The sequence below is a fragment of the Equus caballus genome, chromosome 2 (genome assembly GCF_041296265.1).
Source record: "Equus caballus isolate H_3958 breed thoroughbred chromosome 2, TB-T2T, whole genome shotgun sequence".
NCBI lineage: Eukaryota > Metazoa > Chordata > Mammalia > Perissodactyla > Equidae > Equus > Equus caballus.
In genome coordinates, this window is record NC_091685.1 from 116,224,310 (window position 1) to 116,250,827 (window position 26,518).

The 26,518-nt window shown below is 35.9% G+C and overlaps 1 long non-coding RNA gene across 1 annotated transcript; it reads right to left on the bottom strand.

The window, feature by feature from the left end:
* Positions 1-14,154: 14,154 nt before the first annotated feature.
* Positions 14,155-24,889, bottom strand: LOC111772583 (uncharacterized). Its single transcript, XR_002806572.2, has 3 exons — positions 24,601-24,889; positions 18,775-18,981; positions 14,155-15,370 (listed from the first exon to the last, which is right to left on the bottom strand). It is a non-coding gene; the product is annotated as an uncharacterized lncRNA (long non-coding RNA).
* Positions 24,890-26,518: the final 1,629 nt, after the last annotated feature.

Here is a 26,518-nt window from a genome sequence, read left to right on the forward strand (position 1 = left end):
CCACATGTCCTGGACCAGGCAGCCTCCCCTCATCAGACGGGCCCTGCTTCCCAGGAAGGCAGAAGCCTGCAAGGCCCTTGGCTGTGCAGACAGCGACCTGGCAGCACCGCCCCAGGATGCTTCTCCCCAGTAACTGGGGAGTGAGAGGAATGTTCAGTTCTTTAACACAGAACTTTAGGGGAAAAAGAATTCAGTGAAAACCCAAATGACTTTATTGGAAAATTATACAGATTTAATAAGTAATGAATTTAGGGACAAGCAGAACGACTTTCAGGTCATATTACACAAGAATATTTGTTTCCCTGTAAAAATATATATTTACTATGCTTATTTTGAAATTAACCACAGCTATGAATCCTGATATATATTTGATAATTAATATCTTTCACACTAACCTTTGTTTTATCGTCTACTGCTTGAGGAAGCTGATTTGCGATATTCAGTGCTTTAAAAAAACAGAATTATCTTAATATGCATCAGATTCTCTCATTTATCTGTTTACTCCCTGACCTCTTACAAAAATGTGCTTGAAATTTTAAGAAACTGAAAATCTGTCTCCATGGAAATGAGGATTAAAAGTATTTGAAACTTGTGAAGTATTGACTGTGGAATCCACGACCCTATATACTTGGCCTGCTGTCTTCAGAGGAAACATTGCACCATTCTGCTAAAACTTTCCTTGGGCCCATTTGTTCATTCACTAAATATTGCTTCTTTTCTCTTGCAAACTGCAACCTCTTTAAGGGCTTGTCTTTCCTTTTCTGTTTCTCTTTCTTTACAATTAGAATGTGGTTTTTCACCTTATCACATGCTCAGGGAAATAATGAATTGATGAATTAATTAAATTTAGAAATTTAAAAACTCCAGATGGAAAGTTTATGTGTGCAACTACATCATCAAATGTTACAATTAAGTGTTTGGGTAACAGAACAGTGTGACTTGCAAATTTGATCTCTGCCATTGGCCCTTCCACAGATAGGAGGTGCACGAGACTCCTTCTTTAGTCACACTGATTCCAATCAATGAGATGTAATACATCTCCAGGTCTTCTCTTCCATGTCAAAATTGCCTTAGACTTTTTAAACCATTTTTAAGTATTGAGAAAAATTTCAAATAAAGATTATATGTCTTTTATCAGATTTTGACTTTACTCAGGAGAGATGAGCTATCTCTATACAGTAATTATAACCTCTAAATAATTTATATATTAGCTATATATATAAAATAATGAAATTTAAAGATAAGAGAGTTTTATTTAACACGACGTCTTTGAAAGGAAAAAGTAAATACTTTTGAAAAAAATTAAGAGATAGAGAATGACTGTAGAAAATGTGTTTTCTTCTTTCCTCCTGAAGCTAATAATGGGGAACAAATAATAGATTGTTTGTAATAACGTCATTAAACACACATAATACAGCCTGGCTGCTAAGAGCATGACATCTGGAGTCAGACAGCTTCTCTTCTCATTTTCTGGCTCTGCCACTCACCAGCTGTGTGACCTTGGGCAAGTTATTAAGTTACGTGTGCCTTGGGTTTATCATACTAAAAATGGGGAAGACAATGATAATAACATTACCTTCCTCACAGTATTTTTCTGAGGGTGCACTCAGTCGATGTATAAAGCACTTTAGCTGGGTGCTATAGCCCAGCAAGTAGTAAACGCCTGGTAAATAAGACTTATTACTTTTTCTTTCCCTTCCTCTCTCGTGACTATCATATTGGTTTCACTCAGATTTCCTCTTCAAATTGAAGGTGAGTACGAAGTCTTCACTTTTTGGGTTATTGGCTAGATAGATGCTTCTCTTCAGTTACAAGGGACAGAAACCAATTTATTTTTCCTGATAAGCTCTGAGATAAAACTATGGAACAGTTAAATGGCCGCAATATTAGTGCTTCAGGAACTTGATTGGGAGCTGTTTCTACATTGTCCCTTATTTATGTGTGCCTGCTCCCAAATTGGCAGCTTGAAATGACACATCTGCCAAGAGTTTAGATCCTCATATGATGTTGCCTTTATCCTAACATATAATGCCAGCCTGTCTGAGCTTTCCATTCTTTAGAGTAGGACCTTTCTTAATATTCTCTTCAACATTATTCTAACCACATCTTCAACCATCATCATAAGCATCATGATGATTTTCCTATCAAGAATATTTTCCATTATACTGAAATGTAAATATTTATAGAATCTGTGGCATTTAAAATTGTTTCAGAGGAATTGGGACTGATTCTGAAAAACATTTTAAGAATCTTAAATAAATATTGCACCTAGGAGTATCTTCATCAACTAAATGGCTTTTTGTAGTCTTTATACTAGAGTGTCCATCTTTATCCGAGGGATTAAAAAAGCCAAATTGTGCAACATGAAATCCTTGTGGTTGGACAGCGCCTTGGGAATGGAGGAGGCAAGGGGTGAGAGGGCCCGGGGCGGAGTTTCTGAGAGCCTGGGGATGGTCCGACCTCGCCTGTTAGAACATTAGGGCACTGAGAGCTCCTGCTGCATTTGTCTCTAATGAGATCAGCTCCTCTGTGTTTCTCTGCAGAACCGGTAAGGATTGGGTAACAAAGACTTTCTGTAGTTTTTATTATTATTATTGTTAATCCTTTATGCCCTTTTAAGGAGCTTACTATCATGCTTCAGAATATGAAAAAAGTAACTAGGTCTCTCTAATCACACTCAAAAATTTTCCCAATGATCCTGCTCATGTACATGCTATTGGTATTTCCCTTTCTGAATGTAAACTACAATCTGTAAAAATGGCTTGCTTGATAACATCTGTATTTATTTGCTTTCAGGTACTTGGTCTGCAAACTTGGTTTTAATTGCCTTCATCTAAACTTTTATCACTTTGGGGGCCGGCCCAGTGGCGCAGCAGTTAAGTTCGCATGTTCTGCTTTGGCAGCCCAGGGTTTGCCGGTTCGGATCCCCGGTGCAGACATGGCACCACTTGCCAAGCCATGCTGGGGTAGGCGTCCCACGTATAAAGTAGAGAAAGATGGGCATGGATGTTAGCTCAGGGTCAGTCTTCCTCAGCAAAAAGAGGAGGATTGGTGGTGGATGTTAGCTCAGGGCTAATCTTCCTCAAAAAAAAAAGAGAATTTTATTATTTATTTGTGTACTAAATGCCTATACATTCTCTTTGACCTAGTTTAGAAATTGGCTTGGATTAGAGCTGTAGAGGAAGCAAAATTTTACCTTTACCTTCTTAAGGTTTCTTTTTTTTTTAGCTGGGCCTGAAAATCAAATTGACATGAGACAGATTAACAGGAGAAAAGCATACAAATTTGTTTAATACAAGTTTTAGATGACACAGGAGACTTCATAAGGAATGAAGACCCAAAAAATGGCAAAACCTACTAGGATTTCTATTAGGTTGAACAAAGAGGGGCAATTGCGGAAAGTTAGTAAACCATGTGACAGGGGGCTAAAGGCAGATAAGACATTTTATGTAACAAAGTCTATTTTTGTAGAATTCTCTAGGTCTCAAAGTCTTAACCTTGATAATGAAATTGTTGCTTTCACATGGGAATTTCCTCTCCTGCTTTTAAGAAAAAGAGGAAGGTAAGAGTGTTTTTCTTGTATTTGTTGTTTTCAAGTGCCTAGTACTCCAAAAAGTCAATATTCCAGAGTGGCATATTTTGAGGTGGCAAGTTCTGAATTCCCTCAGAATATTATCATTCAGGAAAGAGGGGCTGAATTAGTTATTACAAAATGGACTGCGTTTTATTTTCCAATTTGCTTGTAGTGACTATATATAAATCCAAGTGTATTATAATTTCTTACTGTGGACTTTCCTGCTTGTAGTGACTATATATAAATCCAAGTGTATTATAATTTCTTACTGTGGACTTTCCTTCTAGACAATGTGGAACATTTCAAAAAAAGTAAAACATCAGTTAGTACAAACACATAATGGAGGAATTCTCCAATTTGTGAGAAAAAAAGTACCTTAAAGTATTAAATGGGTCTCATCAGGTAACTTATATTGTTTCCTTTTAATAATGGAATAGTCCAGTTGGAACATGACACTAATATACTCTGTCTCTTTGTGCCACTGATCATCGAAATTTCATGTTGTGATTTTGTATCGTACTGCTTTTGTAATCTACTTTACAAGGCTGACTTTTTCCTGGTTATCTGACCCAAGAATAAGTCTTAGGCTTCCTGGTCTACCAAGGAACTCTATTTCCGTACAATTTCAACATTCACGTGCTTTACCTGGACTTTCTGCTACCACCTTGGTTATAATCAATGGCTGCACGTACCTTCCTTGTTTATCCTAACGTTCTGGCTCTTCCTCTTGGTCTCTGTCATTCTCCTGATCTCTTCAGACCCTGCTGCGATAATGATTCTCTGGTCTTCTTCCTCTGCATGTTGGGAAATCCTACTCGTCTTGTCTCTATATGGGAAGCAGTATCTGGGTACATGTCTCCAAAGAGTGTTCTTGGAGTCACGTTTATCCTTTCTGTCTGACATAAAAACTCCTGTGGGATGAGTCTCTGTCCTGCCCTGCCCCCGAAACAGATGAACAAAGATGTCTGGAATGTCGAGCTAATTTCATTCCAGTTCATTCCAACGGAATGGAGAAATGTTGAGCTAATTTCATTCCAGTCCATTCCAGTTCAGTGGTTCCCAAACCTGGAAATGAGCATAATTATCTAAGTTAAAAAAATGAATTTAATACTACATCTGAAGGTGGGCCTCAGAATCAGTATTTTTGGACAGGTCTCCTTTGGTATTTCTGATAACAAACTAAGTAGCTGTCTTTCTACATTGGTCTCCATCATTCCCACCCGCCCTCCCCGTGTGTTGCTCAGTTTGGCAGCTATTCCAGTCACCTTTGTCCAAGGCTTGCCCTCATGATGCTCTCAGTCCTCTAAACTCAATCTGATGTCCTGCACCTTCGCTCACTCCCCCTCCCCCAATCTTCACTCTGAAGCTGTAATCACCTGTCTTTATTTGTCCAAGGTCACACACCTCGTGCTTTTCAGAGCAGCAATTATCTAATGTAATGAATGAATCTGTTTAGTTCACTAACGGCTGAATAATGGAGGGGACATGCAGATTTTCTTTATACGCCTGGCAGGAGTTGAGTTTCTTTATTTTGAAAGGTCCACTCTCAGTTTACTTTGATGGCTCTACTTAGCAGGCCTTCTGGGAAGATGATTACTAGAGGAAGATTGTCTTTCTTGTTACAGGAAAAATGTCAAAACCTCATTTTCTGAAAAATGCAGTTTGAATTCTGTCCAAGTAAAACAGATCACGCACATTCTGCTCACTAAGGTAGTAACTGTAAATAGGATGATGATTTCATTATGCTGGTAAGTGGTTAAATTTAGACCAAGAGAGTTTATGTGAATATTTTGGTCCAGTTATGAGCATCTATTTTCTCCCGAGCATAGAATAAGCTATCAATTTTGTCTATAGGTCGACAGCCTTATTGTCGCACAGATTTCAACAATAGATGATGAAAAATATGCTACTATGAACAGTTAATACCGGGAACACAGCGGCCATGTATATGGGTTTCTTAGTTTTGTGCTCACTAGAAAATCACATTAAATTCTGTTAAATTCTCTAAAATCTCTTTTTGGAAGAGTCTTGCCAGGATTAATAGTGTATTCCTGAAAGGATATTTTATCCTGTGACATCGATGAATAGAAGGGGTTTAGCTTCTTTCTCCTGCAGTCAGTTCCCATAAAGCACTCACGCTCCTGCCAGCACACTGTGGTGCATTCAGTGCTCTGGGTCTGTCCCTGGCCTTTATGATCATTTTACATCCAGAATCAATTTTAAATCAGAGTCACAAATGCCACACCTTTTCTTTGTTGCCAGAGCATTGAAGCAGAACGCCAGAGAATACCTCTTAGTTTGGTTTGCAGAGTGTTTAATCTTTCAAGAATTACAGCCAGGAGCCAGCCCGGTGGCGCAGCAGTTAAATGCACAAGGTCCACTTCTTGGCGGCCTGGGGTTCTCCGGTTCAGATCCCGGGTGCAGACATGGCACCGCTTGGCAAGCCATGCTAAGGTAGAGAAAGATGGGCACGGATGTTAGCTCAAGGCCAGTCTTCCTCAGTGAAAAGAGGAAGATTGGCAGCAGTTAGCTCAGGGCTAATCTTCCTCAACAACAAAAAAAATAGAATTACAGCTGAGGATGTAGGTACCAAAGGACGAGCTAGCCAGGAATGTGTGAATTTCCACCTTTACATTCTTCTTGTGTTTATAAATAGCTCTTCCTCTACACAACTCTAAGAAAGACATTGCTTTTTGTGTATCCTTAAGGCTTAATAAATAACTTTCTTTAAATCCCTTCAATTTCTTATTTGAATTACCATAATAATTTCTGCCACAAATTTATCCTCAGCCAAAAAAAGCAAAAAGATAATGTTTTCTGCCTCATACATATATTTAATTTTCATCTTTTTATATTCTTAATGAATTATAAGGAATCTTGATATGGAAGAAACTTTCTTAAAATCAGAAAAATTTGATTTTGAAAACTAAAATTCATATTCATTCATGCCTTTAGATTTATCATATCAAACTATCAGAAACAAAAACAAATTTTTTAAAGTTTCAAGCCAGTACTGTAGGACCAGGGTTGTCTCCCTATTTTGGGGGGATATTTTTTTCTAGAAGAAATTGTTTGTATGAAGATGCAACTATAGATTCCATGGGTGTGGTTGGTATGAGAGTCATATTTAGAAATGAAGAAAAACTTACTTGGGAATGCTTGCATACATGAATTGGTTTTATCAGCAATCAAAAATGAAATTCTTTACCTTATGCAAAGCATTGATCATTTTCATTATGGCACTTGATGGTAATTTGAAGACCTGGATTAACTAAATAGATACTTCTTACAGTTTACTTTGTAAAAAATGAGCGTAGTTCTACCTGTCACGCTCCTTTGAAGAGCTAGGGAAATGACTGCACAGAAGTTACTGGTAAAACTATTGACCAAGTGAAAGTTGGAATCGGTAGAATTGGAGTGGGGCACAGACTTGAAAGATAACAGTTGTAGCTTTTCATGCCATTTTTAGTGGTATTGATGTGGGGAGAGGTGGAGGGGTTTAGGTCAAATCTAAATTCCAAAAGCTGTTATCAAAGCAGGAAAAACATCTCACAGAATAGCCCAAATCGGGGCAGACTGCAAAGGAGAAGGAAGCTTTCACGGAGAGTGCACAAATACCAAGGCTGTTTTGCATGTATATTTAATGGCCAGATAGAGTCCTGGTGTTGCAGTGTCTGCTTCTAATCCCGGCTGGACCACTGACGAGCTCTTCAGTATCATGCAGGGTAACCCTCGTATATCTCTAACTTGTCATATGCAAAATGAGGGTTACAGTATTACCAACTTTATAAGGCTGCTGTGAAGATTATAAAAGTTATTAAATATAAAAAGGTTGGAATAAAGCACAGCACATTCATGTAAGTTTCAAGCCTTTTTGACAAGATGTGATACATTTACCAGTTCTCAGTATATTTTAATTTTTATTATGAATATTTTTCTTATTGTTAAGTAAATTAAAATATTGACAACATATGTTTCATGTTCTATGCTTGTTTTAATCTAACTATCCTAAAAGATATAATTCCCCTGTACACAGAGGAATACAGCAATTTCCCAAGTGGACAAATGCCTTCTCCAAGATCACATCACTATAAAGTGGAGGAGTGGCATTGAAACCAAGTTCTCTTTGACTTTCAACATCCTGATGACCTTTCTGGTATATCTCACAGCTTCTGGGAAATACCCCTATAAGATTTTAGATGGCAAAATTGATTGTCTCTGAAAAGGAGAGAGGAAGTGAGCATTCATTTGGGAAAAACATTCAGAAAAAATGGAAACATTTTTTACTGCGTCTTGGATAAAGAATGAATAAAAATTCATCAGCAAAGAACAGTAAAAGTAAAGAGATATCATGGAGCTGATAGGTTGTGTACGTAGATGTATGGGACGGTGGTGATGGGAGGCATGTTTTAGAAATAAGTTACCTGGTATGGCTGGGACACAGGATGCATGAAAGAAATGACTGCTAAGGAAGTTGGGGAAGTTTGTATGGGCCACATTGCACCGGTCTTACATTCTACCATGAGAAACTTTACATTATAATGTGGCAAGTGGGAAAATTAAGTTTTAATCATGTAAGAGACAGAATCACATCTGTGCAGGGAAAGTAACTGGTAGCAGTGTGGAGATTGTTGTCACTGGGAGAGAAACAAGCGAGAGGAGCGGCAAAGTATCAAAATAGTGGGAAACAGTAATCACAGGAGCGAAATAGAAATGGGGAGTAGGAGATTGTCTCAAAAATAATTAAAAACTAAGTCCCACAAGTCTTATGTATTACTTGGGTTAGGGAGTGTAAAAACTATGTCTGGAGGTGATGTAGTAAATGACGATGCCTCTAAATTACATGGAGCCTCAGGTGAAGGAAAAGGTTTCAGAAGAAAGATTATGAATCTGATTTTGGACAGGACAACTCTGAAACGCCCAGAATAGTCTGGTAGAAATACATCATTGGCAATTGGAAAAAGGTTTCTGAATCTTGGAATAATTTCAATTAACATATGAAGTTACATGAACCATAAGATCACCATACAAAAGAGGACAGGAGAAGCATCCGGATGGGGATAGAGGTGATATTTTCCCTTACTCTTCATTGCTCCCCACATTCCTCAGTTTTTCTCTTGTATGATTTTTTTTTTTTTGGCTGAAGAATTTTTAGTGTGAGTCTTACCATTTCTGCTTATTTCTTTGTGGTCTCCCTTCTTAGGAATCCTAGCTTCTGGAGTTCCACTTTGCTCCAGCAATTCTCCAACGCCTTCAAATCTATACACACACACTGTTATGACTGTGTTAAATTAACATTTCTTAAGCGGAGCACAGGGTGCTGGATGGTGAGCAAAAGAGCACAAGAGAAACTGAAGTAGAGAAGTTCAGTACTCACAGGTCCTGGAGGAAGTACGCAGCACACTTCCAGGGGCCATGTGGAGGCGAGGGGTCAAGGCAGAGTGTAGACAGAGAGAGCAACAGGACTTGAGGTACACGCCTTTATTAGGGTCCGTGGGTAGTGTGCATTGGGCTTCTCAGGCTAAGGCCAGACTGGTCAGTTCAAACCAAAAGAGTGGGGCTTTGGCAAGCTTCACAAGGGTCTATCTAAGAGCACATACGGGGAAGGCGCTGGGAGACAGGGCAGACTGCTCATCACAAAGGCTATTGAAGGAGTCACATAAGGAACTTACATTTGCTTGTGACTCTGTAGACTGTTATGTAGGACATGTGCCTGCATCAAGGGGCTTGGCCAAGCAAGATAGATACAAAGGCAGCAATACCATGGGGTAGCTTAGCTAGACTCTCCACACACACACACACACACACACACACACACACACGCTTTTCTAGTTGTTTTAGAGGGAAAGCTTTTCTCTTCAAACTCTTTTATCTTAACAGAATATACACGTCTCAAGAGACAGTATTTTTCCCCCCAAATTATTAGTAGAGTGTTTCACGGTGGAAAATGTAGCTGTGTATGGCTTAATTTAATCCGAATCTATTTTAGGCAACATTTTGAAATTACAGGTAAAACAAATGATTGTGATCTAGACACTTGTAAAATTCCTGAATTTGAAGTCAATTTTTATTCAGGTTGCTTTACCTGATAATCTCTTGATGCTTTTCATCCAATGTATTATTAGAAAATATTGCGTGACTTGCATTTCTCCTTTCTCTCTCCTTGGCTGTCTAGGACTGGGTCATCTCCTTCCATCTCACCATCTATAACTATTGGCAGATGGCTGCCATTTTCTCTGTATAAAGCCTTATAAATAGACCTGCCCTAGATTTATGGCAGAGAGGACTGAGTATATGATACTTTGATAAAATCTTATCACTCCTTGTCACAATCCCCAAATCGTCCTGTCATATTTAATTTATCTCCAAATTATTGTTTTCCAATTTTGCACTTTCCAATAACATAAACTTACTGAACACTTGTCATAAATCTAATCTCAGTAATTACATTGAAATTGTTTTAATAGCTTTGAATAGGAAACAGTAGAAGTATCAAGATAAGGCTTGAAATGTCTTATCTTTCTTATCAGTGAAGACTGACATCTCAAGTGAACCTCTTGACAGTTATTTACAACTGCAAAGATTGTGCCAGTGTTGACAGTTTTATTACCAGCCTAATGGTTTGTTTACTTAATTGATGACAGGTCTTAACTAGGGATTTTAGCATGCTCCTATTGCAAGACTTAAGCTTTAATATCTGTGTCTAGTTGCAGGAACCATAGAAAGCATACATGCCCTTTATTCTCTAATCTTCAGAGGTGGTATTATTTAACAGGTTTTTTTTTTTACTTAATTTCACACAAAGTATATTATATTTTGGTTACAATAACTATTTTTCTATTTCACGCTTATGTTGACTTGATTTAAATAGATTTTAAATGTATTGCATTATGCTTGATATTATTATCAATCATGTTATATATAGCAAGATTTCTATTTCTCAAAAATTTGAAAGTAATCTTAAATTTGTATTGCTTAACAATAATACTATAGATATACAAAGTACATAATTTTATATTAAAAATAAAACTAAACTTAAAATTGAATTCCTAAATTTTATATTATTATTGTAGAAGCTTGATATTTGGACCATTGAAAAATCTATGTCCATGTCATTCCATATGCATGCATAATCAAAATTCACATTAAGAAATTCCTATATAGATTTTCTTTTTTTACTATTTTTGAGGGTAGGAGGGGGGTTATATTATCATAAAAGAAGGACATCCTTTGATTAGCAACAAAATAGCACATAAAACATTGAGCAGCTTAGATAATTCTGCTTCTTTAAAGCAGGTTATTTTAATCAAACTTTACTCAATAACTGAGAGGGCACTGCACCTGGGCCAGGAGGGAACCTATAGCCCCGGTACGACACTGGAACCAGGAATCTTCAGAAATATTGCCACTGGAGCCTTCTATGAAGTGAAAAGTCCTGCAATAAGGAAAATCCCAAGTAGGTTGATTACCATATAGAGACTAACTGGAGACTCCAGTCAGCTTACATGGGCCCAGCTACAGATTAGTAGCTCCTAACTCCTTAAATTTCACCCCAAACTTTGGATCAAAGAGGCAGATTTGAGAACTTTGCATGCTGTCTCCTTGCCAGCCCACCTCACAATAAAGTGCTTTCTTTTCTCAAAAGCCCGTGTCAGAGTATTGGCTTCTATGCGCATCAGGCAGCAAACACTTGCTTGGTAACAACATTATCTGTCCTTTTCTCATCAAGCACATTTTAGTAACAAAAACATAATCAGACAGCTTCTATGAGGGACTGTATAATGTAATGATTACAAGCAACAAGTTTGGAACTAAAGTGCCAGTGTTTGCATTTTGGCTTCATCATTTATTGGCACTGTGACCTTGAGCACGTTACGTAGGTTTTCAGAGCCTCAGTTTCTCACAGTGGTGAAATATATAACAAGCATTAAGTGTTGGAAGAGCCTACGGGAACACAGCACTACATGAGCATTAACTACTGATATGACGATATCCCTGATGGATTCGTCAAAATGAAAGTAGGAATGAGTTATAATTAATTAATTAATTGAAGGCACTTCTATGGCATAGTAGATGAATAAACACTATTTGGAGACAGAGAAAATGAATGAAACGAAAGACAACTAAAAACCAATAACTAGTAGCCTTAGACATAGTTAAGATGACACTGCATATAATTTCAAGAGCAGGTTACTATAAATAAAGAATGATGGGAGAAAGAGAAAATATACTTGGAAATTAAAAAATAGATTTGCTGAAGTATTTAAAGTGCTAAATATTAGAAAGGAGGTAGCTAAAGGTCCAATTATAGGTAAGCGCCAATTGCAAGATAAAGTAAGGAAATATCTGAGGATGTGATGAGAAAAAAAAGAGAGATGCATAAAACTGTAACATTGTGAAAGAAAATTTAAGGGTGTACAACAGAGCTAGATAGGGGTGTAGTTGTTCTTCCAGAAAAGAGTGATTATAAAGGGGAATAATGATGAAAGATAAGATAAAATATACTTGACCTGTAGGAAGAAATTCGTTTTTCATAATTTACAGTTTTATTAAGTGACAAAAATATCTAAATACTACTATGGACTGTAGGTTCCCCTCTCAATTCATTTGTTGAAACCTAATCCTCAGTGCGATGATGTTTGGAGGTTTAGGCCTTTGGGAAGCAATCAGGTCATTGGTATGGCCACCGATGTGCTATTCTAACCCAGGAGAGTGGGATTTGTGTCATTATAAGAGGACCCAGAGCAATCCCTGGCCCCTTCTGTCATGTGAGGTTATAGTGAAAAGAAGTGGGCTCTCACCAGATGTTGAATCTGCTGAAGCCTGATCTTGGTCTTTCCAGCCTTCAGAATTATGAGAAATAAATGTTTGTTCTTTTTAAGCTACTCAGTTTATGATAGATTGTTATAGCAGCTCAAATGAACTGAGACAAAACTTGGTGCTGAGAAGTGGGATGCTGCTGTAACAAATATATAAAACGTGGAAGTGGTATTGGAACTAAGTAATGGGCAGAGGCTGGAAGAGTCCTGAAGTGTGTGCTAGAAAATGTCTACATTGCCATGAATGGACTGTTAAGGGCTATTCTGGTGCAGGTCCAGAAAGAAAAGAGGAGAGCTGCAGAGAAAGTCTCAGTCTTCTTAGAGAATACCTAGGCAATCCTAACAGAATGTTGGTTAGAAATATGGACAGTAAAGGCCTTTCTGATGAGATCTCAGATGGAAACGAAGAACAGGTTTTTGGACGATGGAGGAAAGGCCATCCTTATTATAAAGTGGCAAAGAACTTGGCTGAATTGTTTCTGTCCTAACGTTTTGTGGAATGGAAAAATTGTGAGCAATGAAATTGGGTATTTAGCTGAAGCTACTTCTAAGGCAAGTATTGAAGGCGTGGCTGGTTCTCTTGACTGCTTATACGAAAATACGAGAAGAGAGAAACGACTTGAAGACAGAATTATTAATCAAAGGAAAGCAGGACTTAAAGATTTGGAAAATTCTCAGCCTGTCCATATTGTTGTTGACCTTAAACAAATAGCCAGTTATTCCTCCAGCAAAAATAGTTATTCAGGATCAACAAAAAATTGCCATTCAGGGTGTGCAACCATGGCAAGCCACAGTACATATCCCCAGCAGCAGGTAAAGAGAAACTCTTCTATAGAGGGAAGAGCAAGTTGAGAGGGCTGCTACAAAGAGCCCATTAGAGGACCTGAGAGTTCAGAGTGTAGCGGCTTTTCGTTGGCTAAGTTGGGACAGTCTCTCATTGGCCAAGCTGTTGCTGGGCAAGAAGAGGAAGTTTTCCCTTTTCCTCTTGAGCTCTGCAATCATTGTAGAGTGTGAGAGCACCCCCTTTTGGCCTCTGGACTCCATTTCAATGAGGTTTCTGTTTATTAATTTCCACATTGTGAAAAATGAGAAAGAATATTTGGAAGAGAACACTAAGAGTGTGGCCAAAAGACCGTCTAATGTAGAGATTAGTTAGCCTTCTCAACAGGAGCCAAGACCTATTGTTCAAGACAATGGAAGAATAACCCCCAAAGTGAGGCAGAGATCATCAGGGCTGCCATCCTCACCACAAGCCGAGTGTGAGGGCCGGGGCAAGGACAGAGTGGTTTTGAAGGAGGGGCCACCAGTGCCTGCGGGACCTGTGCCTTTCTGGGCTCATTCATAGGCTCTGCTCCTGCACTCTGGTGCTGAGTTCCTCAGCTACCCCAGGCGCAGACCAGATTTGGCAGCCCTATATATGAAGAATGTCTTTTTGTAGCTAAAATCCTATGCTCTATGTCATATCCAGCTCTTTGCTGGAGCCAACATGCATTGGCCAACAAGAGCCCAATTAAGATGGCTCTCTAAAATTGCACTGATGTAACATTGCTAGCTTGAAAGAGATCACTTATGTGTATTTATAGCATGGAAATTGGCAACCAATTCAAATTAGGGTTTTTTTAACTTAATGTTTTTTTTTGAAGAGCCAGTTTTCAAACAATACTAACATATTGCTGCACAACAGTGTTAAATAACTTTTGAGAGGTAAAGAGGAATATTGACCCAAATACCTTTTAAAATACAAAGCAAAAGCAGCTACCCTTTTGTTCAAGAGCATTTATAAATTTGTTCTCATAAATATACAAAGACCGATACACAAATATCAATACGGATAATACCCATCCTGTGATGCAGGTACTCTGAAAATGTCGTTTTTCATACAACCAAAGCAAATACACCCAGGTGATCCTCTCCAAGAGAATTTATTTTCATCTACCACCAAAATCATTTTTCTTAAGCTCTTGCTGTTCATGATTTAGAAACAATTAGAATGTATTAATTATCTTAAAATAAATCATGACTGCGCTTTAAATCCTTCTGACTGATTCTCAAATATGACAATTTCTAGAAATTACCATTCCATCTAGGTTCAGCCTGACGTCTTTTGTGGGGCATCTTCTTCCCTAAATGTCCATGTTTACTGCATCCGCCTGTATCAGTTTCAAGTGAAGGTAGGAAAGATGCTGTCTGCCCCTGCAAGGCAGAGTTGAGTAGAAGAGTAAAAAGGCAGCAAATACTTCATTGTTCATTAAAGATTTTGCATTTATTTTAAATGAATATTTATCCTAATTATTAGAATATACTTTTCTAGTGCAAATTTTATGAATGTTTTCTTACATTGAATAGGAAAGGGAACTACTGTTTAATTTTCTAAAGATCTTGTGCTGGTATTTCAGTATTAACCAAAACCAGATGGATAATTTGGGTATAATCAGGACGTCTAAAATAGAGCAATATGAATTTGACGTTTTCTGGTCATTGCTGTCGCTGTTAAGTCTTGTTGCTGTGTACCACTTGCTGCCCCTATTTCTCTGCAGGTAACTCACCGATCTGGCTAATCCCTGGAAGCCTCATCATTTTCTCTTCATCTCCACCATGTCTGACATTTTCTGCTTTTGATGTCAGCAGCTTAACCATGTGCTTTCAATTGGGGCCAGTTGGGTTTTACATTTTTAAATTACTTCCAAAATCTATAGGGAAGTATATTAGTTGCTATTATATTACACATTTTAATTAATTTAAAGCACATTTCTATTATATCTACAATGAATATAAATAATAATGTGTTGTATTTTAGACACTTTCTAGGCCTGAATTTCAGAGATGGCTGTCAAAGGAAAAGGATGAAGTCAGCGCAACAAAAGTCTTTCTTAAATCTCTGTGGAGACTTGTGTGTTTCTAACACTTTAATGTAACTGCTGAAACCACAGTTGTCATATCTGGGCCTCATCTCAGAGATCTTCAAAAGTTCTCTTTCCTGCAAATATGAATTCAGAAACAAAGAATATTATTTTCCAAGTTAAAAAAATACTTTTGATCTACTTAAATGTGGTTTTAAATAAAACTTGAAAATATAAACTAGCACATGATTATGGTAAGGTTTTTGTCTCCTGACATTTGTTGCCATCAGAGAGACAAAAAAGTGGCAGAGCTAAGTTGAAAGCCAAGAATAAGTGTGCATAAACTCAAATATTTTATTTATATCCAAACAGCTACAAGAATGGAGCAAACAGCATCTATCGCCAATGGCTGAGATGACAGGGGGATATATTTACAACACGTGGTGACAGTAAACCTCTCATTGCTCGAGTGTCTGACTACATGTGTTATAGAAAGTCACTCAAGCACTTTGGGTAAAAATAATCACACATATTACAAAGTCAGTATAATTAACAAGACTAAATTTTCTTATCCTTGACTTGTATAATATTTGGGTAATTTTTTCTAAGGTTGTGGTTTTCACATAATAATAATGGCTAGTAAAATGTCTTACATTTGACAACAGTAACAGGATCAGAAGTTTCCTACAAGAAACATCCTCAAGTGAGAGTTTATGCTTTAAAATTTTTTTTATATAATCTGGAAGATTTATATTTAGAAAGAAAGATGTAAATAGTTTGAATGAATTTCTAAAGTTCAAACAATTAGCATCGGGACCACAGTACAAGCTTTTTAAACGTAGGTTTTCTAAATCACAGGCCCTTGCTCCTTCTTTTACACTGCACATGTTTGTCACGTGTTTGTTTCAACAGAGTCAGTTCATGTGGACAGAAGCAAAATCTGCGTAAAGTACACACACATTCAATTGCATGTTCATCCAATTAAAGTGAATCTGTGAGGTGAGGCTGTAAGTCTTGTTCACCACTAGGAACTCCACAGCTAACACAGTACCTGATCTTAAGTAGATGTGAAATTAAAATAAATGAATGAATGGATGGATGATTCGAGACACATGAATGAACGGACAAATCAAGACCTATGTGTCTACATTTGTAAAGTCTTGTTGGGATAATTCAACATCATGTATGTGATACGCAGAAACACTTTTCCTTTATGCTTTCATTGTCTAATGAGGTAAAATAATAAACACTAAGATGTCAAATAATAAACCAAAATATTAGTGAAAGAGTAGTAACAACTCAGTTTCTAATATTTTGTTAAAAATTGAGCTGGTCAAGTCCGAGGAGATATCCTTAAACCAATGATGGCTCAAAAATCACAACTCTACTTAAAATTTTAAATTATGTACATGAATGAGATCATTTTGCTGTTCATATTGTCAGGTATTTTAATTCATGTCACAGATAGGTAGAAAATGATTATAAGGGCTGGCACTTAATAAGTCAATAAAATGAACGTATGTGAATTACTTAAACACTGAAGTTTATAACAGTGCTTTAATCAATCTTGGTTTAAATACTTGTGTTTTTGATTTAGGAATCATATATAGATTGATATGTTTTTGCACAGATGTGGGAACCTATGTATAGGCAGAGTTTTAGAATAGTTTAGTCCATTTTATTCAGAAATTAGATACATGAATTATATTCAAGTGTGATGTGAATACTTTTTACGTTTCTTAACTGTGGTGTGCCGTTCAACTCATTTCTGAACTGAACCTTTTCATATACTCCTGAATTTTAGATATTTTTTGCTAAGAGCCTGGGTTTTCATTGAGTACTCCCCAAAGTAGTGTCATGATTCAATATTATTCTTCTTCAAGTATTTCCACAAATGAAGCTTCCTTAGAAAAGACTGTGTAGAAATAAAAGACATTATTTGTGTTTACTGTGAGAAGTGGAAAGTAGAAAGATGAGGAGGACTTTTCTGGGGAGTTTAATCTGTCCATAGGTAATACAGCCATATCTGATCTGGCTGACAGATTCAACCAGCCATTTGTATGAGAGCAAAAGAGTCTCTAATTGTTTGAAGAACACTTAGGAATTTATGGTGCCATTGTCCTTGGGCAGTCCATTTTCAGATCGATATTTGTGGCAGAGTCAAAGATTGGGCAGACATAATGAGAGTAACCGAAGTGTCTCCATTAACAGATAGAGCCCACAAGCAAGGAATGTGAGCCTGAAAACTCAGGAGACTGTGATTTTTCCACAAACAAGTATCAATTGCATCATTTCAGGAAACTTTCAAGAAAATTTTAATTAAAATAAGCACTAAGAAATGGAATTTGTTCTTCACCTAATATTATTTTGCCTTATTTTCTATAATTTGATAACTGTTAAAAGTAGTATATATTGAGAAATTATACTTTTTAAAACTTGTAGCCTCTTGCCTCACCCCATCAGAATATTCAATAAATTTTCTTGTTGTTGAAATATATTGTTATAAAATCTTCCATAGGCTTTTTAAAGCAAAACTTTTTGCAAATTCAGTTAAAGTTATGCAGGAGGAACATACAGAAGGAACTCGCTTCCCCCCACCATCCCCCAATCTGTTCATGCACTGAAAATACTCTTCAGGCTAGATCTTGGTCTGAAATAATTGTCAAGTTGGGTATTAATTATATAAATTCGATACTTTGTGCAATTACTAAGTTTCATCATCTTAAAGTGATTTCTAAATAACTATATTTCAGACACTTTAGGTAGATTTGTTTCTAGGAAAACATCACAACTGATGGTACTTCTTAAAAATAAATTCAGGCAATTTGAAAGACAATAAACAGAAAAAAGTAATTTAAATATTATCATTGCTTTGTCACAAATAGAGTATTTAAGTGTAATAACAGCTGAGAAAGGGATGGGCTGAAATTTCCCTCATTTGGAATAATAAATTAATTAAGTTCAATAGAGAAAGTTATTACAAAATTTTCTAGGAAAAAAAAGACAGTTTTTATTTCTCTATTAGCACAAACAAATGTATGTTCTTTTACATGACTGAATTTAAAAGTTAATTTCAGCCTACTAGTTAATTTTTAGAGAAGGGGATGTTTCGGTAACATTATTTCACAGACAGCATGGATTATATTTCAGTCAGAAAAGCCAAATTTTTCAAACATATACTCATTCAGATTCCACAGTTACATTTTAAGGAAAAAAAAGTGGTGTTTTTTCTAAAACAAACAAATCAACTAAAAAAATCTCCAGTATCCCTATGTTTTATATGAGTTAAAATTACTTTTTAAAAACATGGTTTTGAAGTTCCTAAACTTCAATGAGAAGTTTCATTAGCAGAAAATTAAAAGTGTTTTGAAGGAATTATTTATCAATCGCTGTTTTAGAAGAATTCAATGAAGAAATTGTAATACGTATTATATAAGCATCAAAATAACAAAGAAAAATTGTCTTAAAACATGTTTGAGGAAGGACACACAAATAAGTTTCTAAAATTAGATTTTTACTTCTTACTTGTCATTGCACTTACTGATTTCCTTCTCTCTTTTCTGTTGAAGCATGAAAATTCAAGTAGGTAGACTATGTAAGAATGATGGAAACTTTTCATTTTCAACAGTTTTCTACTGAGTTGTTTTTTCATCCATAATGTGACTTTTTATGGGTCTCTGATCCAGCCCAATGGCTGTCAAAATGATTGATGAGGCCAATGCTTAAAAACGTGTAAGAGCTTGGGTCCCTGGGTATTTGGGCAAAAGAGGAAGAAAAGTTTTATGAAACTTATTGGTCGATATGCTGATGGGTCAAAAAGCACGTAGTAAAAAATAAGTAATTTTTAGCAGAAAGCATCCACTTCTGAATTGGTGATATCTTGACTGTTCCATGGTGAATTTTAGTCGAATCACTTTCACACACTCAGTCCAAAGATGTCTAAAGATCACACAATCAAAGTGCTTAGTTAGGACACATGTTTAACTCTACCATCCATATGCTCCATAACTCATTGTAGAGATAGGTGTAAATCCACGTACATTTTAGTTACCCCTAGAAATGTGTCAGTCATATTCTTGCATCAACTTCCCTTTCTTTTTTGTGTGGCTTATGTATGCAAGAAAGATGCTGCTTTTCTCTAATAACTTCTCTATATTCAATTTTGTGTAGTAAGTTAATAAACTGGTATCAGACAGACCAGGGACCAATCGTTTACTGCCAAATACCAACTTAGTCTTTACTTTTTTTCTTTATATAATGCTAATATGGGAACATAGCTCCCGTGGTTGTTATGGACATTTCAAGCCATTAAATCATCAGACGGGTAGGGAGTTTAAAAGTGTTTACATTTTTCCCCTCACTTTTCCTTTCGGCTAAAGATATAGTAAGTTTGAGGAAAAATACCAATGGTTAGAAAAAAGCAGTTGACAGGCAATGTAGATAGCCAAAAATACTGTAATTTTTAAAACAATAGTTGTCCTATGAATTACTCAAATCATTCATCACTTTTTTACCTAGTACACAAAAAAGAGTTGGAAGGCTTAGAACCAAAATAAGAAGAAAAAGAGGACAAAAAGTAAGGAAAACAGATTCATAATATTTTAAATAGGAATTTAATAACTAAAATTTAATAATTAAAACAAATGATTAAAACTTTAAATTTTAACAATTAAAAATAAATCATTACATTCTACTTTCACTTTATTGAAATCTACTGGGCTGAATTGCCAGTTTAGCTGCTATAGAAATGTCACGATTCTGCACAATCACATAAAATACTTGAAGTCTATAAATGTGTTATCTTTGTGCTTTTTCTTCGGGATTCTTAAGACACTCAGCTGCTTTTACCATTTGATCTGGTCATCAAGAATGTAAACTTGTAGAGGGCAGAGATTTTTTTCTGATCACTAATGAATCCAAAACGCATAGAATAGTTTCAATGTAGAAGCAGGGTTGCAGAGAATATTTTTAACTGAGTGAATAACTAAACAAATGAATGAATGAGCAATCCAGAAATATCCGACAACAATCAGCACTTTGCCAGTCCATTAAAACCCAAATGGATGTCGACCTTACAGAGGTAGATATTAACTCTTTTTCACATAATGGAGAACGGAGTCTGAAAAGTTAAATTTACTTCCCGAAGTCGTGTAGCTAGTAATGATACAGTCAACAGAAAATCCCAGGCCATTTGACTTCACCCTTTAACTTCACCATTTGACTTCACCATTAAGCATTCATTGGTGCTTAACATTTCCAGTGAATATAATTTAATTTGGGGAGGAGACGGCTTTTAACACTTATACAAAATATTTATACAAAGTATTTCCAGTGAAGTTATCTCTAGAAGAATGAGAAAAATACGGTCATATGTCTAACAGTTGAAAAAATAGTAGCTCATCCAAATATTATTAACACAGTATTATCCAGAAAATATCACAAAATAGAGAACATTAAATAAAAAATAAGGATAATATTAACAACTGTCAGTATCAAAATCTGCTTGGAAGTACTAATGTCAAAAATCCCTAACAATTTCTAATTTCATCTATTTTAATACAACAATTTACCACTTTTAAATACTTAACCAGAAATTCATTTTCATTTCCATATATTCTTTAGACTTATCAAACTTCAAAACACTTATTTTCTTCCATAATAGTATGGATAGATTTTACTTTGAATCTGCGGAAGGAAGAAAGTGAGAACAGTGCTGTGGGTTAAACTTTTTCACTTTTATTTAACGGGGGACGTTTCTTTCACTACCATTCGTGGTTGTAGTATATGCTATACATTTGCAAGGAAAAGTTAACAAATCAGAGATTATGGCAGCTTGGTCTATCTTTGAGAACAATTTTGAGTTTCCAAAGAGCTAAGTCATTTTTTAAAAACTTCAATTATTTATTTCTTAATTATATTTTCTCTGTGGACTATATTTTAGATGTCTTGAGATTAACTTTCAAGGCTTCTGCAAATGTTCCTTGAATATTTGATATAACCACGTGTTGTGTTTCCTTTTGCAGAACACAAATCTCTAAGTATACCCATGTCAGCCATGTGAGGTTCCATCATCAGAGCACATTAATCTTACCTTTATCATCTAGTTTCATGGTTTCTACTTTTATTTGTTTTAATTTTTTAGACATTTGCTGTATGTATTTTGATGTTTTTATCCTCCGGTATTTGGAATAAATTAATCTTGTTAGTTTAAAATATTTTGAATTCATTTTCTTTAATATCAATCACAAGAGTTAAATAAAATGTGGCACCTCTTCATGTAGGGGGAGGTGCTTGTCCTACTTTCACACCTACCCTCAATTCTCCACACATTCTTCAATTTTAAGTACAATATCAGGATGTAGATTCATATAGTTAAGTTAATATATAATTTTTGCAGATTATATTTCTTATTCTTGGGTTTTTAGTACATTTTATAATCCGATAAAGGACGTTTATTTATAATTATCTCTGCTTCCTCTCTTTTCTTGCACACTGCTAACTCTTTATATTTTAATTTCCTTGTTCATGAGTTTACACTTTTTCTCTTAGCTTGCCAGAATAAATATATTCAAATAATTTTTATCACTATAGTGTGTCTGTTCAGTTCTGAATATGTCCTTATTTTTTAAGTACCACTTTCTGCACAAGAGTATCACACTTGCATATATCTGATAGACACTTTTTGTTCTGTTGTTTTACTTTTAAAAATTTTATTTACATTTTCTTGGTAGCAAAGAAAACAGGGAATGATATTTTAGAATGTACTTTTAAAGTCTTAACAGGCTTTTTTAATGAAATGGACTCATTCTACACTCAACTGGCTATTAAATATGTTTTAAAACTTTAGAATTGATGGAATAGTTTGTAGCATTAAATTAATGGCATAACAGCCCATCATTTAAAAGGTTTAAATACAAAGGTGGAGTCTTGCTCCCTTTCTACGTCTTTCCTTTTACAGAAGTTCTATCCTCTCCCTTTTACTTCTTTGGCTCCTTCTTTGGAATTCACCAAGTACAGAGACTTCAACATGTAGTGGTGGTTTTCAAATTCACACTCATGCTGTCATCTTTGCTTTAGCCATGCTCTCCTATCTCAACACTAACCAACATCTCACAGATGTTTTCATTTACGGTTGCTTCATGCATCTCGTAATCAAGATTACCTATAATTACACTGAACTTCTCTTCGTCCTCACCAAACTGGTTTCATCTATTGGTTCCCCTACATATCTCAACATACTGCTGAAACAGCTTCCAACATTTGGTAACTAGGTTTCTTTGGGTGATCAGTCTAAATAGTCTGGTGCTTGTTTCTGCTCACTGAAAAATGGGTGCTCTTTCAGAGCTTGCAAGTAAAAACATGTTCTTGATGCCAATTTTATAAAATCAAAGCAATAATAAACTTGTAAGCCCACTCTTTCTTCTACTCCTATCAAACTCAATCTTCCTTCCTGTACTAATGTTTAAATGTCTATCTCATAATGTAAGCCTCATGAAGGCAGAGGAGGGTCTGCATTGTCCATCTCCCAAAATATCTCACAGTGCCTGTAAGGCGATAGAGACTGAATAAATATTTAGCAAAAGATTAGAAAAAAATAAAAAGGAAGTGTTGTGATCTTTAATAGCATCTAAAATGTTTACAAATATTTCAAGTAAATGTTCTCTCTCTATATGAGTGAGGATACATAGAGGCAATATTAAAAAATACAGCATATATTACATAATTTTAGTATTTGGTACTTCTAATAATTCTGAGCTTTTCTATACATCAATGAAAATAAATATTTCCTATTTTTACTAACAATTTAAATTTGTGTAAAATGTTGCCTAAGAATTTTATGCTTACTCGTGTAATGTTTTTCCTATATATCTGATACCCCATGCTTGAGGCTTATGGCCTGTCCTTTGACATTTAAGATAATGACTGAGTTTCAGATTCTGTTGGTGGCATTGGTCAATGAGTCTGTCTGCAGGCCATGAAGGATTTTGTGAACTTCTGCCACGTTTTTATGTTGGCCAAAGGTCTCCGTGGTTTTTTAAGGGACTTTCTTTCAACAAATACCATGTAATGCTTAGCAAAGCTTAAGTCTAGGGAAAATGTGATATTAAATGAAGTGTCACATTCAACTGGGGGGGATGAGAATGAACAGCTAAAAGGAAGTTATGTGACAGTAACAAGTCAGGCCAATTTTTCACTCGAGTGACTCCAACAAATTCCAAATATTGAGTTACATGGAATATACACCTCATCTCCAAGTGCTTTTTAATTCCTTTACTTAAGAAAAGTTTAATAATATAGAACAAAATAGAATAAAAATCTGGTAATTGTAAGAAAATTTGACTACAGTTCTAATTCTTACATCCATCTTTAATTTGCTTAATTTTAAAGATATTCTGTCAGTGTAAAATTCCCTAAACCTGTGTAGCAGGAAACACTTGACCAAATTTTGGTGGAAACACAAGTTCTAACTCATCATAGCTCTAATTTGTGTACATTTGTGCGTGTGTGTGTTTCCTGTGAAAAACACATAAAATGGCAGAGACCTAAAAGCAGCAAGCAAGTGTGTCTGATAACCGAAGCAAATCTAAGACTCATTTCTTACAGATTTGTGAACCGTTTGCTTTCTTTCATTAACCTTAGATGATATAACTTTTCTTAGCATCGGTAGGGATTAAATAGTTTTGTACATGCCTCTAAGAAAACTTAGATTTGGAAAAACTACTCAAAATCTGAAGTAAAGAACAAATAAAGGTACTTTATAATAGTTTTTACATTTCTGATTTAATATGAAACACCGCCAAGCACATGAAGTCATATTATTTCATAAGAATACTACCTTCATGGAAATTTGAAAAACAAATATGATAGTATCATCACCAAATTAGTCTCTGTGGGTAGCATTTGGTTTGGAGTTTAAATATTTTTGATTGTTATTTGGATGTGCTGCTAAAAAAATAGCTTAAAAAAGTATATACAAAAACCAAAGGATAGTGGTATTTGGTAACCATTGTTAATATTTCATTTCAATTGACGTGAAAAAGATCAGAAAAATAATTATCTGAGGTTTACTAATTAATTTATATCCATTTATATCCATCCATTAGACATCAAAATAGCCTTTAATGACTAGAATTCTAACATTTCCTTCTAGCATTAAAAGTATATCCAATGAAATCCAGATTTCAATAAATTTGACTCTAGTATACTGAGAAAACAATGGAATAAGTGAGCTTTTAGTTTCTCTTTTCTGGACAGGAATAATTTAGTTAGGCGAGGAAAAGACTTTGGCCTGTCTAAATTTAGAAATCAACATAAACAAAGTCCCAGAAAAGGACTTTCCATTTCTTTCAATAATTTCTGCATTTACCTGTCTTTTCTCCTGTGACTCCTTAGACTACCTTCTCCTTGGTCATCTTCAGTGTATATCCGGATATTTATCTCAGTCTCCTATATCAAAAGTTCATGTGTAGTTTTTCATTTTTAATTATTTCAACATACCAGATTAATCTTTCCCAAATATGCATGTTATTTATCCATACATTATTCGATCTATGTAGTTAATGCTACCGTTTGCCAGAAATTATGCTGGATTCGGAAGACATCACGTAAGAATAAAACGAGGCCGGCCTGGTGGCGCAACGGTTAAGTTTGCACGTTCCGCTTCCGCGGCCCGGGGTTCGCTGGCTCAGATCCCGGCTGCAGACGTGGCACTGCTTGTCAAGCCATGCTGTGGCAGGCATCCCACAAATGAAGTAGAGGAAGATGGGCATGGATGTTAGTTCAGGGCCAGGCTTCCTCAGCAAAAAAGAGGAGGATTGGCAGCAGTTAGCTCAGGGCTAATCTTCCTCAAAAAAAAAGTAAGAATAAAACATATTCCCTGCACAAAGGTCAATCAGTGTCTCAAACGAAAACTGCAGAAATGAATTGAGAATTATAATGCAGAGAGTGTTAGAGACAGCTACAGGGAATCATGGTATTACACAGTCGTGTTCATGTTGTTCACACTCCTTGTTGAAACTTCTGATAGCACCCCTAATTTAGGGAAAAGAAATAGTTTATTTTTTCCCCATGAGAGGAATTTCCATCATAAATCAAATTGTAACAAAACATACCCATAATTGTGCTATCCAGAGATTTCTTTACCCTCAGCCTTATGGGCACTTGAAATTGACAAGACTCACCTGTCCAGGTTCCTGCTGTTGGTTTTGTTTCACTTGGATTTGTTCTTATGGTTCAGTTAATTCTACTATAGTATTTTTTGCTCAAACTAATCATTATCTTTATGTCATGACCACCTTCAAAGGAGTTTTCATTATTTGCTTTAAAGGAATTACTCTTTTTCCATCTGATTTTTTTTACACTAAGGTGTTTTCTTTTTAGAGCAGTTTTAGGTTCATAACAAAATGAAGGAGAAGGTACAGAGATTTCCCACGTACCTGCTGCCTCCACAGATGCAGAGCCTCCCGCCTTATCAACATCCCTCACCAGAGTGGTGCATTTGTTGCAATTGAAGAATCTACACTGACACATCCTAATCCCCCAGAGTCTGCAGTTTACATTAGGGCTCAGTCTTGGTTTTGTATATTCTACAGGTTTGGACAAATGTGTGACATGTATCCGTCATTAAGGTATCATACAGAGTATTCTCACTGCCCTAAAAATCCTCCATGCTGCACCAATTCATCTCCTGCTCAAAGGTAAAGTCAGGATATTATTTAAAGTATGTTCAATTATATTAAAATTAAAGACATAACAGTTTTTCATGGAACCAAACAAATCAATTTCCCATTTATAACAAGAAAATCTATGTTCTATTAGAACACACTAAATACTATTTCTCCCAAGTGCACATTGGCACACTTAAACCAATCAGGATTATGCAAGGATACCTCCATGTGGAACATGAATGAGTGTGTATGTGTGTATGTGTGAGTGTGCACATGCACACTCACAAAAATGTTTTAACTCTTCAAATAACGTTTTGGAAAAATCTTATCCCCTTGTGAAAGTAAAGAAAACATTTACTAAACATTTCTAGGTGTTACTAAATTATCTTTTGTTCAGAAAAAGATGTATGAATTAAAATAAATATATAATGGAGCAGTTAAGATGCCTTAATGGGGCGGGGGAGAGGGGCAGGGGGTGAGGGCCATACCTAAAATGAAACTCCTATCCGAAACAAAAGTAATTTAGCTTCATGGACAGCTGCACCTCAGAGAGTCAGGCATATGAGTGATTAAAATTAAAGAGATGATTTTAATATGCCTTAGTAACTGTGATTGATC